This window comes from Pipra filicauda, unplaced genomic scaffold (assembly GCF_003945595.2).
Source record: "Pipra filicauda isolate LSUMZ 115617 unplaced genomic scaffold, ASM394559v2 scaffold59_size3379749_pilon, whole genome shotgun sequence".
Lineage (NCBI taxonomy): Eukaryota > Metazoa > Chordata > Aves > Passeriformes > Pipridae > Pipra > Pipra filicauda.
Window position 1 is genome coordinate 2892535 of NW_024104753.1, and position 19861 is coordinate 2912395.

At 39.8% G+C, this 19861-nt stretch overlaps 1 protein-coding gene across 1 annotated transcript in view; it reads left to right on the forward strand.

The window, feature by feature from the left end:
- The window catches only part of KIAA1549L (KIAA1549 like), a 128326-nt gene that overhangs the window by 753 nt on the left and 107712 nt on the right, over nucleotides 1–19861 (forward strand). The window lies entirely within an intron of this gene.

The following is a 19861-nucleotide window of genomic DNA, read 5'->3' on the forward strand; positions in this document are numbered from 1 at the left end:
TCTTCTTACAGCAGCCGATATACTCGGTGACCTCAATGCAGAAATGGTTACTGTTGCTGGCAGTTATTGTATGAGCCAGATAGAGATGCCAAATATAATTCTGAGGCTATGCTAAAATAATTGAAAGAGGCTAAAATTGATATATGGCTAGATTGATCCTATGGTTTTAAGAAAGGAGTAGGGATGTGAATCCATATTTTGAAGCTGTTAATATGTATGTACAGTAATTGTATACAATTGATGCCAGTTTTATGGCCATAATATAGTAAGGTTTGTCATTTGCAGGTTGTAGGTTGATGGAACAGTGCCTCATACTGCATTACTTGTTCCGAGCATGTAAATACCACAGTTTGATTTATCTCTATAAGATGAATTGACCTATGATCAGAGGAATGGCTAATTTTTTACCTTGGCTTGTCAAGTCAGTCTGGATTTCACAGGAACTCTGGCACCACATCTAAGTTATGAAATGTGTCTTCCCTCGGAGGTAGCCAGGCTCTCAGAGCTGAGTTGCAAAAGCTGAGGTATTTCTGACAATGCAACAAGACACCTTTTCATGCTTGAGGGTGAGATTCAAGAGTAGAATGAAGTGTACGAATATTCTGCTTCTTCCTTTGTGGTCTGTATGTCTTTATGACACAGCAATGATCTCACTTTTAAGTGAAGAAATCCAACAGAGTTAAAAAATATATTTGTAGGTATCTCATAGCCAACACCTTGGGAAAAAAAAAAAGAGTTGGGAAGCCAAAATAGTGCCAAGCCAAAGTACATAACCATGGTGTATATAGCACATACTGTGTAAAATACTGTCACCAGTTGGCATTACTTGAGGATTTCAGATTATCAAGTAGTTACATTAAGGTACTAAATGTAATCTGTTGTACTTCATAGCTTTGAGCTTTACAGCTGCAATCACCAGTAAAACTTTATTACTTCTATACAGTGTTGATCAGTAGGTACAATTGCTGAGGTGCATAAATTGGATGTCAATCAACCTTAAAAGCTCTGTCTTCCACTGAGATGGAACACATGAAGTGCTGTCTCCCATTGAAGGCAGGGGCAAAATATGTGGTAGAGCCATATTTTCAATCAAGAACATCATTTTTGTCTAAGAAGGTTAACTTCTATATGTTTACATGGAGTAGTCTACATGTAGGTCTGGATTTCTGTTCAGCCAATGTGATTTTACAGATTCCCGTGTTTAATATGGTAATGTGTATGGTTCATAGAGCACATCCACTGCCATGAAGTCCAAGTGGTGTTCCATGATGCATGAAACATTGGGAAGAGCATTTGTCATGCACCATTTTTACTAAAGCTTTCTCCACTGGGGAGCATTTCCCTCTGTGGGAAATTTATATCTGTACATATGTACACACACAGATAAACGCTCGGTTCTTCTGCTGGGTTTGTAGGAGACATGTGGCATCACTGTGTGTGAAGATGAAGCAGGGAACCCAGGGCATGGAGAGAAAAGACAGAAGTTTTACTCTGGTGCTAGTGCTTCAGAAGACAACTCAAAAGTTTGCTGATCCCTGAGATCTACACCTCAATAAGAATTGAACACAAAGGGCAAATATCTCCTTGAGAAGAGATCCTGGCAGGACGAGGTGTTGGGCTCCCAGGTGTTGGGAGACTGCTTATCTTTCTCTTAGGGTTTCAGAGCCAGACCTCAGTGCTGGTCAGTGCCTCGGGACACTTTCACCATCGACTACAGTGATTAGGTTTCAAACAGCAGATAAGAAGCTTTATTTTTAATTTTAGAAGTATTTTATGCTTCTTTAGCTGGATATATACTGAACTGCTCAGTGACATGCAGAATTAGTTATTAACTTCAACATTATGTCAACCTCAGGACCACTGCTTGAATTCAGGTTGAAAATAAAATTACATTGTCCACCATCATCAGAATCACAAAACTGTGATTTCTCGTGGATTATAGAATAACCAGTGCAAAAACTGAGTCAAACTGAATATATCTGTCAAGAAAGGGAAAAGTAATGCTCCAAAAATCGAATGAGGGAATGTGCAGTTTTGGGTTGACTCCTGCCATGCTTTTACCCCAGGTAAAACTCCTTCATGAATCAGAGCCATGAACCCTGGGCAACTGTTTCCCCCTGGTGGAAGAAGAGAGAGGCAGTTTCTGAAATGGGTGTAACTTTGAAAGGCAGATATTGAAATCTGATTTGATATTGGTGGAGCATCTCTCAGCCAGTCAATACATGTCACTGTTGTTTGAGTAAAACAGAGGAAAAGGTGTTGCTCACAGTTGTGTTGCTCATGAGATTAATCAACTGATCAGAGAGACTGCAGGGGGGGATTCTGGGCTAACAAAGTTTTAAGAAACATTAAAATATACCTTTTACACTTTCCATCATCCTCTATGCTTGCTTGTGTATTGTGTTTGAATGATAAACTTGTCAGGGAAAGGTCCATTTCTTCCTGTGTTTGCTGAACTCCAGCACAGTGAGATCTCACCTTAATTAACAATGATTTCACAAACAATAACGACACCTCCAGCGCAGTGGCTGCTTCTCGCAGCTGGAGCTTTCATTGAACAACTCGGAGAGTGCTCCGTGCCAGCTGCTAAATTGCCAGTCCCACCTCCTCCTCAGTGGATGGCAGCTGCCTGAGCACTGACTCAACTCCTCTCAGCTCCTGAAACTCCACAAAAAGCACCGGGATTGGCACATCTGGAAGCGTACAGGTTGGTGTTTTCACTGCCAAAGGAGCCGCTGGAGAGGCGAGGACTGCGAGCGTGTGGGGCCCTAATCCTTCCCTGGGTCCAGCTCTGCATTGTGGAATTTGGTGAGGACGTAGAAAAAGGCACTCTGCACCTCCTGGGGTTGCTCTCCAGAATTACCAGTCCAGCATTTTAGGAAATCAGTAGTTTCAGGGTGGTCACGTTGCTATTTTGATGTTCTGATCATCTCAACAGAGCAGAATACATGCAGGCATCTCAGATACCCCATGAAAGAACAGTGGAAAGTTCAAGTTCTAACTCATTCCAAACAAAACAGGGATCTACAGCAAGGGTGGAAGCATTAGGCCACCAGGAGCATGAAAAAGATGCTTCTTTGTGAGGATTTGAGGCTTTGATGGATATGCTTGGTATAGATCCACCAGTCATGAGTTACCTTCTTCCACTACATTCCTGGATCTGACCTGATCAGTAAATAATTAGCTGATAATAAACAATCTGGTTTTAGTATTCACATAGATATCTAATATGTCAAATTCATATACACTGAAACCACTTTGATGAAACTGTTTTCTGTAGATTAAGACAAGCAAATATCTCAGAGTAGCTTGAAGGGTATCCTTGTGTGTTATGCTTGTATGGAATGGTTGTCTCTGCTGCAGTAAATACTGATGATATTTGCATATTAATTTAGGCTTTAATGTCAAAACATGTCAACATTTCATTAAAAAAATAAAATGAACATTTTAGTGATTATTTACTGTTCTCACTCCCTTCTCTGAGTCCAAGGAAGGAACTACTGCACTTACTGAACTAATCTGTCTTTTATGGCTAATCCTGAGGAACATGGGTGAGGCACTGCCTTCCTACCAGCCAGGTGGGATAGCACTGGTGGGCTTTGGACACAGGGCATTTCTCACCTAAAACACCCCAGAGAAAAACGTTCCCAATGAGGGTATTTAGTTAGAAGCAGTACAGGATATGGGAAAAACAATGTACAGCTCACACACAGCAGTTTGCTGCTGAAGTATTTGTAGTGTTCTTGGCACAGTTTTGAAAACCCATCAGGATCTTCCCTCCTTTCCCTTCTCTCTCCTTAAATATAACTTTCAATAATTCCAGATTTGAAAAGGTCTATGACAAAGGGTCTGGAAAAGAAGCCACTAAGAGTAAAGCCCAGTCTTTGACCTGACATTTTGGTGGCAGTCCTACATACATGCAGAAGGGCATAAAGGGAACACCCGCATCTCGTAATGGTTGTCACAGGTGGAAAGGCCAGTAATGTTCTTAGAGTCTGAAATGGAGAAATTATGCCAATAGGTGTCTGAAGGTCATCTTTGAACAGAGATGATGCTTTTAAGGGCCTCTCAACAGCACATATAAGTGGCTTGGTTTGGCTACTCCCTTTTATAAAAGAGGAGTTATCGCAGAAAATCGAAAATCTGAAGATATAAGTACTATGGGTCCCATCTGGGTGACAAGAAATGATTATGTTATTAATATTTAAATAACAATTACTTTTGCAGGTATGAGGTATATACAGTGTGTGTAGCAAAATGTAACACACATAATGTTAACATGGTCTGGAAGTTAAATTAGGGCAAATTCCTTTCTGTATTCTGGGCGCAGGAGTAAGGAAGGAAAAGTGAAAGAACATTCAAAGATGAAAACTATAAAAATCCAGACTCATAAGAAGGTGCCTCTTTCCTCATTTTCTCTACAGCACATTGCTGTAGATCTGAAACTATCTACAATACCTTGTCTAGCATTTTAATCACCTGTTAGCAATATACCAATGTTCACCTTTTAAGGGAAATACCCCGGCTTATTCTTACTGACTTTGAATAGGAAGAACACATGGGAGAAATTAGGAGAAACTATGCAAGACTTTAATCACAGAGTGTAAGTCTGTGATTAATTGGCATATTCTCCAATTTTCAGGTATTACCATCATGTTTGGTGCATCAGCAGGGAAGCAGCTGTAGCTCTTCTTTTGAAACTTCTGAATTGCCTTCATGTGTGTGCATTTTCCTCATTATGGCTAAAAAGCCTCTGTGTTGACTGTAGAGATTTTGGCTGCTCTCTAGGAAAGTCTTTTCACACAACATACCTGCTGGTCCTGTGTTTTCCTAAATGCTCGTGCAGATGTGTGGTGATAAAAAATTCCTGAAGGAAGCCAATATGAATTACAATCCATCTGTATACCAGGTAATGAAAAAGCAGCAGGGCTATCCTGCACCACTCTGCTGTTTAGCGATATGATGATCTCACTGCGGTGCCTTTAGCTGAAAATAAGTAAAATGTCTTCAAATAAATTGTTGCCCTGTGTTTGAGAGGTGTGGGGTTTGTAAATTTAACCTGATAAAGTTACTAGCTAGGATAACGCAGAAAGATTGTTACATAAATATGTGAAACTTGCAAGGCTAAGAGGAAGGTTTTTAAAAGACAAAAGAAAGACTAAACATTGAAATGCATGGAAATTAAAATGTCAAAAAACAGATTCCAAAGGAATAGGAAACAAAGATGTATTAGTTTTCTGTGGTATTTCTTGAACAATGAAGTAACTGAGGCCAGCAAAATGTTTTGGCAACCAATGTAAAATGGTAAGAAAAGAGTTGAAATGTGGAAGTTTATCTGTGGGAGCAGTTTCTTACCAGATAGTTGTTCTTTGTTTGGAAAATGAAAATTATTTAGCTTATGTGGTCTTCTTTGTCACTCAAGTTCTGAAAAACTGATTTAAAAGAAACCATTACAGACTTGCCTCGTTTTCTTTGTGTAGTTTTCTTTTAATCTGTTGAGTAGCTTTGGCAGATGAATAGGTCAGTGACGAAAAATTGGATTTCTATAGAGGTCATGGCTAATTAAGAAAGGAAATGCATTTTTACAGTTTTCTGTCATTGTGGGATGTCTTTGATGTGACGTCTTTGAGCTGAAATTTTTAGGGGTGGCTTTAAGAAATCCTTAAAAAAGATGTTTTTGGTTTTATTTGGCATTTTAAAGGCACTTTTCTGATCTTGTGGTAAAATGTCTTGGCTGAATGTTTTTAAGGCTAATACATGCTTGACTGTTGTAGCTGTCCAATGTTCTCAGATGGGTTTATCTGAATTTCCTATTGCTCGTGTAGCTGCTGAATTAAATATGCACATAAACCCCTCCGTCCTTTGTTGACTGGCAGTCCATAAACAGGCTAAAGCTTTTGCTCTCATAGTGGATAGTAACAAACATGTTTTCAAAGCTGCAACCTCCTGAATATATCAATATATATTTAATATATTCCCTACGCAAGGCTTGGTATCTACAATGTGTTGCTATTTAAAAACAAATGTTTGACTTTATTAGAGAATTAGAGCTCGGGCTTTAAATTGTCTACAGGCAGTGGTTTTTTCTGGATGAATAAGTGGGAGTGTTGATTAGACATTTTATGAGGTGTTCTTTGTGGCTCTACTGCTATTTAAAAAAGCACTATTTTCTATATCTTCCTTTTCTTTGGCTAATGAAACACCTATAAAAAGCTTATGGAGTCACATAATTAATATGAAATTATTGAGTTATTTTCAAAAAGAATTTTACCAGATTATCACCTGCCAAAAGCTGTTTAGGTTTTACTGAGTAAAGTCAAAGTCCTATGTTTTACTGAGAAGCCATGTACAAAAATCCTATTGACCAGCTGGGGTTACTCCTGGGCACACGCAGCTTTTCCTGCAGTCATCTTATATCCAAAAGAACAGTGTAAATTGGAGAAGGGTAGTTGGTGATAAGAAGGAGTACAGAACATGGGAAAACTTGTGTTGCTAAAACACTTCTAGGCATTTGGGTCACAAAGGAGTCACTGATGTCAAATTTGCCTTCTGAATAATGTGAGCCATAAGTTTTCTCTTGGTTTTAGTGACTGATACAAGTGTGGCAGCTCCAGGCAACCTTTAAGAGACTATGAAGTCCTGACTAAAATTTGTGAGGGACCAGGCAGTTCGCCAGAATTACTGCTGAAGGACATTACTATCACATTTGGAAATGTATATAATTCAAAGCTGAACTTGTGCTACTGTGTTTTCTGGCCACCCTACCTACCAGACTGAAGACCTCCAAAATCTCTTTTCCATGCACAACTACTCTTTTCCTTTGAGTTCTCCTAGGGTTCAATCAAAGGCATATTTTCCACATCTTTCATCATCCTTGTGAGTCCTTTTTGAAGTCTTTCCAGTCTGATGCCCCTCTGAAACTGCAGCCTCCACAGCTGGTCTGGTATTCCTGGTTCATCAGCGATGGGCATCAGTGTCAGATGTAATATAATTTTTTGTTGTAGTGCTGATCTTCCCAAATGTAAGAATTGAATTAAGGTTTCTCCTGAAGCGGTTCCCATTATTAAAATCCTGATTATTCACCTCTGCTTCCAAGATTATTTTTTTTTTTGGAAGAAGTCTACTCTGCAGACTTAGGTGTAATCGAGAGAAGCAAGATTAACGACACCTGAAGCTACAATGCTTCTCCTACTCGTGGAAGCTGCAGTCTGCTCAGCAGACATAACCCTTCATCACTGCTCCCCTCTGTAGACACTCTTACCCGTGAAATTGGTCTGTACTCTGTATTTCCAGATGTGTGGTCTGATACTTGACTGCATCTGCCTGTCTGCTTCATTGTTCATCCCTTTCCCAGTTGTCATCTCAGAACTTTTATCAGATAGTTTTGACTTCCTCCAGGCTACTGATAAAAATGTTGACTGCAAGGCTGAGAATCGTTTCCCACATGGGTCTACTAGAAGCACTGCTGCTCAATTTAATCATTTAAAATCTGTGGCATAGGCACCATATTCATTTTATATTTTATTAATCAAAATGTGAGATATAAAGTCAAATGCCTCATTGAAATCTAAGAATATTAGATCAAATTTATAGTCTGATAGAAATGCAAAATGAATTTAAAGTGATTCATTGCCCATAAAAATTCAATCCTGGGCATTAATTATTCCATCCTCTTTTTGCTTATCATCAATCAAATCCTTTCTCTGCTAATCCAGTCCATCATCGCCATCAATATCAAAATCCCTATTTGACAGTTCCCATTTTCCTTGTTTAAATGTCACAATATTATAGAACAAAGATAAATACTGTTCTTTGTTTGCTTTGTCTCCTAGCACTAGCAATAAGGGGACAATCAGCAATTGAGGGGGGGGAAAAAAGCCTAATTCAAAACCGGTCAGTGCTGCTTCACAATCCCTCTGGCTGTAGGACTTGCTGCCACAAAAATGGGTAGTTTAGGAATCCCAAAAATGTATGTTTGGTGCACTCTCTGGTAGTGTCTGGCTGCACAGACTGATGGAGACTGGATGGATCCTGGTTAGTTCAGGGTGGCGTTTCCTACATTCCTTTATGGAAAAACAGTATATCCAGAACTTGAATAATCAGCACTAAAAGAGTATAAACCATGACTAGATGCACAGAAAATAAGCTCCTGGGAAACCAGACTCTCTTTGGCTGAAGGGGACACTTGTGTTTCACGAACAGCCACGGAGACACCTGGCAGGCAATGTGTGTCCACGTGTTCCCAGTGTCTCCGTACACAACCAGTGCTCGGGGCTGTGCTGCATTCCCAGCAGTGTCTGTGCAGCTGAAACTCCAGACCAATTTGTCAAGCCAAGTGCTGAGAGCTGTGCACAGGGATGAGCTAAAGAGAGGAGGGGATTATGGATTAGGGAAAGGGAAGAGGACAAGCATACCAAGCTAAATAGTCTTTCCAGTTGCAAACGAAATATTCTTTGCTTTGTAGGTATTTCAGGCAGAGCTAATGGGATGCCAGGTGAACACTGGTAAGGCTTTGTCCCCTGAATGCATCAAAAGAATTGGGGTATTAGGGTTGTATGAGATAGAGCTCGACATCTTGTGCTTCTTGCTGTAATTTATTTGGGAGCTGGAAACACACTGGTGAAAATCCTGGCCTGGGTAGAGCCCACAGAAACTCTGCTGCTGGTTTTTGTGTGGGAGACATTTCAGTTGCTTTCTCTTCCTTTTGTGATGACTCTGTCTTCCTTTGGTTTTGCAGCGTGCCTAAGGTAGGAGACTGGAATGGTATCTTGATATTAATCTCCTTTTTGTCCTCTAAAAGTCAGCCACCACAATTAGCGAAACTCTTCGAATGCTCGAAGGGAAGCACATATAATGCTTATCTGAAATTACACCACAGTCCTCCAGCACACTGCAGAACACTCACCCCTCTTAGATGGACTGGCTGGGCAGTGTGTGTTTTATTGAAAAGCCAGCAGCTCATTTGAAAAATCAGTGATGAATTAAAAGTAATAGATAATGGGAACAGGACTGAGATAATGGTGTATGGAATATTCAAAGTTTATCAGATATTTTAATGTATCCAGTATTTTCAGCGTAATGCAGATAATTAAAATCACCCCGAAGAAATAATCTTACAGGAGCGTATTCTTGGAATGTGATTTGTTTTCAACAATATTAACTTTAAGCTAAAATAATGTAGTGTAATGCAATGTAGGATCTGTGTAGGATGGATTTCTGTAGCTATTATTACAACTATCCAATCAAAGAAATCTCTCTGTATAATTTCTACAATTATTTAACTGCTAATTTGATTCTAAAATTGTCTTTCTAGGCAATTATTGCTGAAATCAATGCTATCTACTCGTGCACACACAGAAAAATTCTTAACATTGTAGTCTGCCTAAATTCATGGAATTGATGTTGAATTGCTTAAAATACTTAGGTATTTCCATGACTAATTAGGTTTAGCCATGGGTGTCTTACCTTTCAGGTCTGGGCTGGTCAGGGAAGCAATAGGAGGAATCCCAGGGACATCAGTGGGTGGGGACTGAGTCTCTGAGCAGTGAGTTGAGTCTTAATCATGGGCTCTCTCTCCTGTGAGATACCACTAAATTTATAGTGATACACCTGGGAGAGGTGTTTTCAGAAGGGGCAATTTTGCTTGTTTGTACTGCAATAATGACCAAGGAAAAAGGCAAAACTGTGATGGAGGGCATTAAGTATGTAAGAAGACTGATGCTCTCCTGAAGTGCATGCTTAAACAGACTGGAGTTGCCATTTTAAGGTGCCCAACAAGTTCTACTGCTCATCTGCTGAGACCTTCAGTGACTAAGACAATGTAAATAAATACAGTAAAGGTTAATCTGGAAGATAACTCAAGTACCACTCTGAAGTTATTATCTTCTTAAAATTGGTTTCCCCCCTTCAATAGGTTGCTTCAGTAGATGTAACTGTTAGCCAGACAACAGTGTGAAGTTACCTACACTAGTTAAACTGGTGTGGTACAGAGACATCTGTGCCTCTGCCCTGTGTGGGTATGACATTTTCAGGAACACCATAAACTTAATTGCAGTTCAGAGTGGTGCACAGCTGTTGTTTTGATATTGTTAACTTCTCTTTGCAGAAGGAAAGGGAAAATAAAGTGATATGGGTATCCACTAATTTTTTTTTTTGTTTGTTTTCTTTAAATCCAAATATATTTGGGTTGAGAGTAAAGATAAATATATTGATTCATCCTTCTCTTTTTGGGAAAAGTTGGTTCTTTCTATGGTCTCTCTCGGTTCCTTTGCTTTTGTAGAAATGTAATTAACTTGTAATTAACTTGAAAAATGCATGCATCTTACCTCACATCACCCACTAGTAAACTACCAGATAAACAGTAAGTCAAATTGTGTGTGTGAAAGCTGCTGTGAGCAGCAAATCCCACCCTTTTAGTATCTGGGTGTTTCAGCATATCTTGACAGAAATAACTTGTATTTGTCTTTTAAGCACTGAATGTGTGCCTCTGCAAACAAAAATTTATTAATTACAGAGCACCTTCCTCTTTTACAGTTTTTTTAATATCAAAAGAATATAATTGTTTCTCTTCAACACTGTTTAAACATATTAAAAGGTCAAAAGAAAGATAGCAATTACGTAAGGAAAAGTTATGCTCTTTTATTACTCTATTTCTGTATAAAGTAAATCTTATCCCCAACAGAATAAAACTTACCATCCTTTTGCTATACCAGTGCTCTTCCCAGTGATAATATTGGCATTTATTCTTGTAAGCAGCTGAAGGATTTCCATTTTAGCTGATTCCACAGTCTCTTTAGCGAAAATACTTTTTACGAATATTAGCACTGCACCTTTGATAATTTTCATGTCTAAAAGGAGGACATCATCTCAATTCGGAGCAAAGAATATACTTTATTTGTTATCTGTTTAATACAAGAGGATTCTTATGGCTGAGGTGACAATATGATTTGGAAAACTTAGATTAAATGGATTATGGATGAGTTCATTTTTTGTTATTAAAATGTATACTGACAGTGTTGATAGAGTGGCATTTAGATGAGGTGTCTGCTGAATGTTTTTGTCAATGGGGTACAATAGGGATTATTTTTACTTGCCAAGGTGCACGTATCCCACTGTGTGGTAAAAATTGTTCTTAGGAGTATTTTTAGGCTCACTAGTTAAGCTATCTTTGCTAGAGAAAATATGTGGTATTCAAAAAGAGAGATAGGGAAGTCACTTAAAGGAATGTTCTCCTGTGGATACACCAGCACTTGTAAGGATTTTTTTTTTCTTGTTTTGCATTCTCTCAGCTGGGAAACCAGGTTATTCTTCAGCTTCTTGAAGAAATAAAAGGTTCACATCCCCCAGTCCACACTGAGCTTGTCCCCATAGCCTGGGCTCAGCACTGGGAGGCCACAAGTGGTACAACCAGTGCCCAGACCTGCTCTGCAACCCAGACACAGGCAGTGTCTGTGGTGCAAGGATTTTTTGATTCATCTGGAGTTTTTCAGCTCTTCTGTGATGTTTCCAAGTTGGACTTATTCACTTAGTTTTGTGGGCCTTCTCTATAGTAGGCACTTTCCATATTGACCCCCTGCTTGCTGTTCCTCGAGTACAGTTTTGGCACGTGTCAGATACTTTTGGTCTTTACTGGGGTGTGCAAGTGTCTGAAAGGTGTTAGTTAAACTGCTTCTGCTGTCTTCTTGGGCTTCACTGCATGGCTCCTGATTGCAGAGGTGCTCAGAGATAAAATTATGTGCACTTATTCATATAATCAACTTTAAAGAATTAATGTACTTTAACTGGCATCTGTGCTCGCCACATTGACAGCACTATTTACATTCAGTGAACTCAGGCTTTTAAAATCCACGTTATTGCACATTTTGCTTCCAGAATGTCATGAATTGCAAGAGCATCACCAGTGCAGAGTTAGTAATACATTCATAGATCTTGTTGTATTGAAAACCATTTCTTTATGTTTTTCTTGTGAAACAGTTTTCATGGGGTAGTTTTCTTGCTGTAAATTCAGAGGAGAGAGAGGACACCTATCTATTTTATTGGGACTTATTTCCTTACTTGCTGTTGCTTTTGCTGAGTTAATCTCAGTGTAGAACATCAAATTGTCATCTGCACTTTGCGTTAACTTGGGTCAACTCATTTTTAGACAATCTGCGTGGTCCCAGTGCTATATCCCCTCTACAGGTTCACAGTGTTTGCCATCCCAGTGTAACACCACTTTTTGGGAGGTTTTGCAGGAAAGAGGCAATGTAGATCTGAATGTTTGTCTCCTCGGTGCCACCTGCAAGCACTGATGCTCTCTGAAGGCAGCGGTCCACCAAAACCTGCCACCAAACACTTCCATAAGACCCAGAGAGGCTGCTCCTTTCTTGGCATCACAGGTCTCCATTTTGTCTCTAGGTTTGTACTTTTCACTCAGGCAGAAACACGTTGTGCATTTCTAAATTGATGTATTTACCTAATTGTTTTTAATAGTTGTTTCTTTCGGGCCAGCTGATTCGTACACTTTCCTGAGCATTTAATTTGATTTCTGCATTAATTCCATATCAGGGAGTAATTAGAATAGACAAAGAAGGAATAAGTAGGACTGAAGTTATGAAACAAAGCTGCCATGTGAATTTATTGCCTGTGGTTCTTTGGGACCCAGTCATCTGCTACAACTTCTTTTAATAGCTCCTTCTGACTTTAATGTGATCAAAACAGACGTAGCGTTTTGTTCTTGAGTTACATTTGGATTCTGCTCCTTAGTTGTTGGCACAAAACCCCTTGGAAGGGTTGGGAGCACTGACCCTGAAGCTTGGTATACCCAAACCACTGGGGGTGTAGTGCAGAGCCTGCCTAAAGCCCTGGGATACATGGTTATCTTCCCTCAGGCAGTTCACTAGGTGATGGGGCTGGCAGAAACCTGTTACAAAAGTATTACTGACTTCTCTGGGGTTTTGTAAATGCATTGATTTTCAATACAGTCTGAAAGGTAATGTGCAAGAAACGCTGGGTACCGTTCTGAAATATTTTGGTTGCTTTCCTAGGGAAACAAAGCCATGGATTTTGCCGTTTTCTTTTCTCAGTCCATTTGAAAGACTGAGGAATGCACAACCCTCCCCAGTAACTTTTTAATCCTTTGGCCAGTTTCCATCAGGTTTGTCAGCGATAGAGCTGTCTGCTGTCTCAGGTTCTTCCTGCTTTCATAAAAATCTGTGCCTGCAGAGATGGAAAGGAGCTGATAACAAGTGCTCTGCTGTTCCCTGATGCTCCCAACCAGCAGAAGTGTGGGAAGGAGCAGCTGTCTCAGGGGGCAGATGGGGAGACTCTGGCTGAACACGAGGGAAGGATTGGGGTTTTTAGGGTACAGTGTGGGGCCGTGGGACTCAGAGGAGCAGGCAGGGGGAGAGACAGGCAGGAAGAGGGGATGAGGCTTCTGAGTGTGTGTGGGGAGCTCGGTTCCTGTGTTAGGACACCTTCCCCAGTTTTATTTTGGCAGGGGAGCCCTGGCCCTGACAAACAAACCCAAGTTTGGCCGTGATGCTGGACAGGGAGCTGGGAGCTGCTCCTGGGACTTGGGGACAGAATGTGATGACAAACATCTGTCACCACTTCCAATGAGCACTGTAAGTGCAGCTGGAAAGACATTATAAGCGCAGTTGTTGTTTCATTCAGCTGACACGAGGTACCAAGAAATACAAATTATCTCTTAAAAGGTCTGACCTATTTCTTCAGGCTTTTCTCATTTGAAACAAAAATCCCATCAGCACTTGGTCTTGTTTACACAAACACATGTACACATGCAACAGTCCTCTTTTTTTTCCATGTGCATTATCCTGCTGGGTGCTCACTTGCAGCTTGTGGTCCTCTGTTTATCACTGTGGCAGTAATTGAAACTTTTCAGCAGTGCTATTGTCAAAAAAAATAAAACCCAAACCCCACAAAACCCCCTCAGTGCACATTTCAAAGACAGAAAATTATATTTTGCCTTTTAAGATATCTTGCTGTCAAGATAACAAGTGCCAAAAACTCAACAACTTTCTCAAAATAAGTTTGTTTGTTTTTCTTTTTTTTCTCTGAGGGGTATTCAGAAATTGTTAAGTAGTATCAAATTTATGGGTAATCCCATGAAGAGGTGATGCAAATCGCTGGTGCTCAGCCTTTTCTTTGGAGAGACAAAAAAAGAGGACACATTGCAATGTGGAGTTTTCAGATCAGTGATTTACATGATAAAAAAGTGTGATTTAAGCTTTTATGGTAAAACAAGATGAAATTAACATAAACTTTGGTGCAAAAATAGCAATATGTTCCAGTTGGAGCTTTCAGAAAATGCTTAAAAGTAAATAGCAAGATGGGCTCTTGGAAGATTCTCTCCCTTGCTCAACCCAGGTGCTGTCTCCTGGAATGAAGCTAAAACCTGCTCATCACTGCCTGGTAGCTGGGTCAGGGCTTGTGAAGGTGTTCCTGTGGCTTCCAGAAAGAAAAAGGAGGATTCCAGTAATAAATAATCCCTATTTTGAATTTGCTGAACTGTCCCTGTAATTCTCTTCAACCTAATGCAGCAATCTGTACTGTTACTCTCTGTGTCATGAGATGTTTCAGCTATTGGAGTACTACTACGCATTAGTGGGTATAATGTTTCAACTAAGATTTACATCAAGGCTTTCATGGGCCATATGCTGAGGTTTTACAATATCCTATTTCTTGCCATGTTTGTCCTTTTTGGCCTTTTGTCAAAGAAAATACATACTTACAAGTACCCAAGGATCTCTTAAGGCTCAGTTTTAAAAGTACCACAGGTACTTCAGGCAGCAGGGCTCAGTAATTTTCGGTGAGTCAGGAGGTACCAGGGCACTGACTGGTGAGCTGCAGAGGCATTTGGGTGCCTATGGCTGCAGATGGGAACCTGCAAGATCCCTGGAGTAATTTGGGCACAGAAATTGCACTGCCTCTTCAAGGGCCTGGTGGCTTCTCAAGCGAGTAGGTGTTAGGCAGCTCTCAAAGCTGGCAGCTCCTGCAAGTCTTACGAGGCACTTCCATGCCTCATTTGTAAATCTGCCCCTCGGGCACTTGTGATGAATTGTTCCAAGTGGTGTATTAGTTTCATGTTTGTTTTGTCATCCCTGCAGGCACTGACTTCTCTGGTCTGGTTTGCAAGGTTATGTATTGCAGGTCATTCTTTCAGTAGCATTTGTTCAGCTCAAAGTATCTTCACCTGCCTTTGGTGTTCAATATAAAGCACCAGCCCTTCATGTTGCTAATACCAAAGAATTAAAAATAGCTGGGACAAACCACCATTAATTTTGCAGTAGTTAGGTAGAGTTGATACAATATGCTTGAGTTGTTCAGTGCTGCCTGTAAGCAAAGACTGCTGCTTACCTCTCTGATTGACCTGTGGCTTTTGAGATGCACAAATGCCCTTTTATAGGTAAAAGAATCTTTGCCCTATGCACATACTCTTATGTATTTCATGCTCTTTCATATGGCAATGAATGTTTTGGTAGCTGTGCTAGCATATTAAGTAAACACATGTATTTTTATGTCAATGTATTGTTTGTATGCAAATGTATGTGTTTTTCTACACATCTCCTTTTCCCCCTGTGTTTCTGTAAGGTCAGCATCTGTTTTTCCGAAGGTGGTAGCTTTAAAGTTGCTGTTTTCATGAATATTTGATCTAATATAAGGTGCCCGGCTCTGTGATTTATGTTAATGAATTAACAATCACTGCAATTTCAGAATATATGAAAGAAATGGAAACTAGCTCTTCTCCTATATTTATTTCCTCAAATTTGTATTCACTCACGATTTGCATTTGACTTGAGAGCCACCCACACTGTTTCACACAGGTTGGTGTAGCTGCAGAGGGCTCTGCAGCAGAGCAGTGTCTCCTCCTCGCTCTCTCTGTGTGGGTGCACGTCTGCCTTTCACCCTGAATTGAGAAGCAAGGCTGTCCTCCCTGGTTGGCCAAAAGGGTTACACCTCTGCAAGACACTGATCTGGGGTATTTAATTGAACTGTCTGCAGGATTTCTTTATGTTTTCAGGATATTTAACCTCATACTGCTCCTTTACTTTTCCAGACTTTGTCTTCCTTCTAAACTGCCCTTTAGCTCCTCCACACGCGACTGCATTAGGTGTCTGCCTGGTGAGAACTGGGCAGAGTACTGGAAATAATCACACCAGTTTGTCCCCTCACAGAATTGTCTTGAAAATTGGGAAGGATTGAGAAAGGCTTCCAGCTGCTTCTCCCTGCAATGCCAGCTGCAGCACACATTCCATGCACACTCACACACGCACACATCCAGGGCTGGTCTTGCTCTGAGGAAGGGCTGCTCCTGCCTATGGAATAAGCAGCAGCACTGCAGATGCTGCAGAGTTTCATACCAAAGCTGTCAGACACGCTTTGCACGTGTGTTTTAACCATAGAAAGGCTGTGTGCATTTACACGGTAGTTCCCTGTGTCTCCTGTCTCCGCTCTCCTCGGTGCTCAGTAATGGAATTAATGTGACAGGAACACGGGAATGGTGACATGTTTGTTAGAGGAGATGGGTTTTTTGTTTATCCTGTCTGCTCAACTCTCTGATGATCACCATCATCATCATCCTTGGCCTTTGCTTCATGAGGAAGAAGCACATTAAAATTCTTCCACCTGAAAAGAGATGAGCAAAGGCACAGTTTTGAAATCACAAATTACCATTCATGGAAGCCATCGAGGTAGTGAATAGAGAATTACTACTGGCTGTATTAACTTATTTGGGTTTATTTATTACATATCTCTCTAAACCTGGGCTTTTTACAACTAATTGCTGTACAAATACCAGACTCACCTTCCCCAACAGCTCATAATGCTTGTGTGTCCTGTTCATCCCGCTGCTGATGGGGCAAAGCTGCCTTCGCTGCTTTGAGTTTAATCTTGAGTAGTTTTCCTTTTCTCTTCCACTCAAATTTCCAAATTACTCTGTGGGTATTTTGTCTATCCAGGCAATGTAGCTCCTCTATCAGGTGTTCAGGAATAAAATGTGAATGTCTTCTGGCACCACAAAACTGTGTTTTGCTCCTTCTCCCCAGAGATGCTTTCCTTGGTGATGACAGCATTTTCAAGTGAGAAAATATATGCCTTCCACTAGCTGAAAGCACAGCCAATTTATTTCAGGGACATGGGGCATTTTTTAATTAATCTTTTCCATAAATGTTGACATTGCATTACATGATTGAGATCATGGGAACTAAACTCAGAAGCTCAGGGTTGTTTTCCAATTATTATTTTGCAAACATAAATGAGAGACTACAGGAAGGTTCTCGAAGAATGCCTTCTGTTATGCCAAGTTAACATTTTTTTAACCGAGCCTCTTTGAATTTATTCCATAAACTCTATTTATTCTGGCATTTCTAATAGCTGGGACACTACTGAATTCTATGTAGTTATTGTAAAATATGACATTAAGGTAGGCAGCTACTTATCCTCAGAAAATATATTCAATTCTGCTGGATTAGGGTTTGCAGAGTTTTCAAACTGTATGAACATACTTTAAATCTTGATAGTGAACAAGATGCATTGAGCAGAGTCTGTCAGTCAGCAGTGAAATGGAGTCAGCATTTTATTACTTATAGCACTGAAAGTAATTTAATGAAATTATCAGAAAAACCCAATTATATCAAATTGCTATGGCAGGTATTTGGACTGAGAGTGCAGCGTAATAAACTCATATTCATTTCAAAATGGAAAAATCATGTGTAGTGTAGGGCTAATCATTAAATTTTTTGCATATTTAATGAGTTCCTTTCTAAATACAGCTATGAAATCTCTTACTGATTTCATTGCAGTGCTGGTTCCCCTCACCTTCGGTGTACTCACTGTGTTATTATAGTGTCATTTATGATACGAGTAGTATTACACTAATGCCTCAAGGTGTGCATTGAGACTGTTACTATTTTTAACAGTTTATTGCATTAGGAATTCTGACCTTGGTACACACCTGGTAATTTTTTTTGCCGTAACATATGATACCTGTTTTTGTACTTGCTTCTTTTAACCTCTCAGAGAGGTTGTTCCTCAAGGCAGCACCTGGATGGGCTCAGGGAGGAGATGGAATGTCCCACCAGCTGAAATGTGCCCAATGTGGGCAGTTTCTGCATTGCAAGCAGAATTCATTTGCTATTAATTTACTGAAAATGGCTAAATATTGCTGATCAAGGCTGGAGAAGCCTCCATATTGCTGTTTTTATTGAATTGCTGTTGCCAGCACTCCAGTTTGGTCCTAGCACTGCCATGAGACATCGTGATTTACTAACTATGGTCTGCTTTACATATTTAGCAGAATTGTCTGTCACAGAAATGAAATGAGTGAACTGTTATAGAACTATATATGTTGATAGTTAAGTGACGAGGTGACTGGATTTTAAGTTGCAAATGTGCCCAGTGACAATTTACAGCTCACACTAAACTGCGCTTGTTGTGGTCAAGGTAAAGAGATTTTAATAGTTGCTTGGATAACTCATCTTTTTTCTTGCTTGTGTAGTACTACCAGACAGCATTTCAAATTGTGGAGTAACCTAACTTAACTAGATCTGTCTTAAAGATTTGCATTTCTTGTCACCTAGAAATTATTATTTCATTCAAAACGAAATTTGAGTTGTCACATGTGGAAGTAGATAAGGACCATTCCATAGTTAGTAGTTTAAAATACTTGTTTAGTAGTTTAAATTTTGTTTAGTGTTTTGCTTAGTATGTGTATTTCCTGTGAAATTTATAGTGACCTGACCAGTAGGGTTGTAAAATGTGAAGTGATGTATTTAATGCATTGGAACTGTACTATAAATTTTTATCCTTGTATGATTCACCCACCCCTTTATGGACATATATTTGGAAAGAAGAAATGCCATTACCTTAATGTACAGTATTCTGACCTGAGAACCATTTGGTGGTGAGGGGAAGTTTTTGTTGCTGTTGGTTTTTACACTAATAAAAGTATAACAAGAGTAATGGCACTGACATAGCAGTGAGGTTGCAAGGAGAACGCAGAAGCCTGGAAATAGGTAGGCTAATGTTGCTTTTGAATGCTTACAGAATAGTCTTTAATTCCATAGTCTCTTTTCTTACTTGTTTTTTAAGCCCTTGAAAGTTTTTATCTATTTCAGTAAATAATGGATCACGAACTAGGAATGAACCAGGGCTGTGAAACAAGGGCTGTTATCAGCGAGACCACTGTTCTCAGTTGTGGGATTTGGAAGATGTTTTTTTGCTGTGGAGAATAAATGCAAAAAGGGAAAGGGTTCTTGGGACAAAGCAGCTGAGATAGGCTTGGTGCTTTTGAATGTAAAGAGTGAGCACAAGAGAGTTTGTTCATGATGCTAATGCAGAATAATTTAAATCAAATTCGAGTCTACTCTTTCTCTGTGTGTCTAGTTTGAGAAATCAAAGGCCCAATTTAGAGTATGTGCTGAGAAGAGGGAGTTTTGACAATGCTGCCAAATTCTAACAGGTCTTTAGAATGAGTGAATTGTCATTTTTCAGAGGCTTGTAACGAGTAGATTTGGCTGGATAATCATAGGGACAGTAAATGACACATTTCAGTATTTCACACCCCTGCTCAAAAGCATCTGTATGCTTCTATTTCTCAAAGAAAGAGCTGCTGTAATTTTTGAGAGGACAGGATGGCAAATTTCATCCTTAATATTCTTTTCTTAAAAAAAAAAAAAAAAAAGAAGAAAAAAAGGTACTTTGTTTTATCGAAAACTCACATCCCTTAATCTCCAAGTGTGATTTAAGGATCATCTCTGTATAAAGCCTCCTTTTGAATATTCCAGTTTAGCAAACACAGAAGGAGGTGAAAATAGGGCATTGTGGAAAGAATTCAGCAACCTCAACTACAGGAGTCCCTACC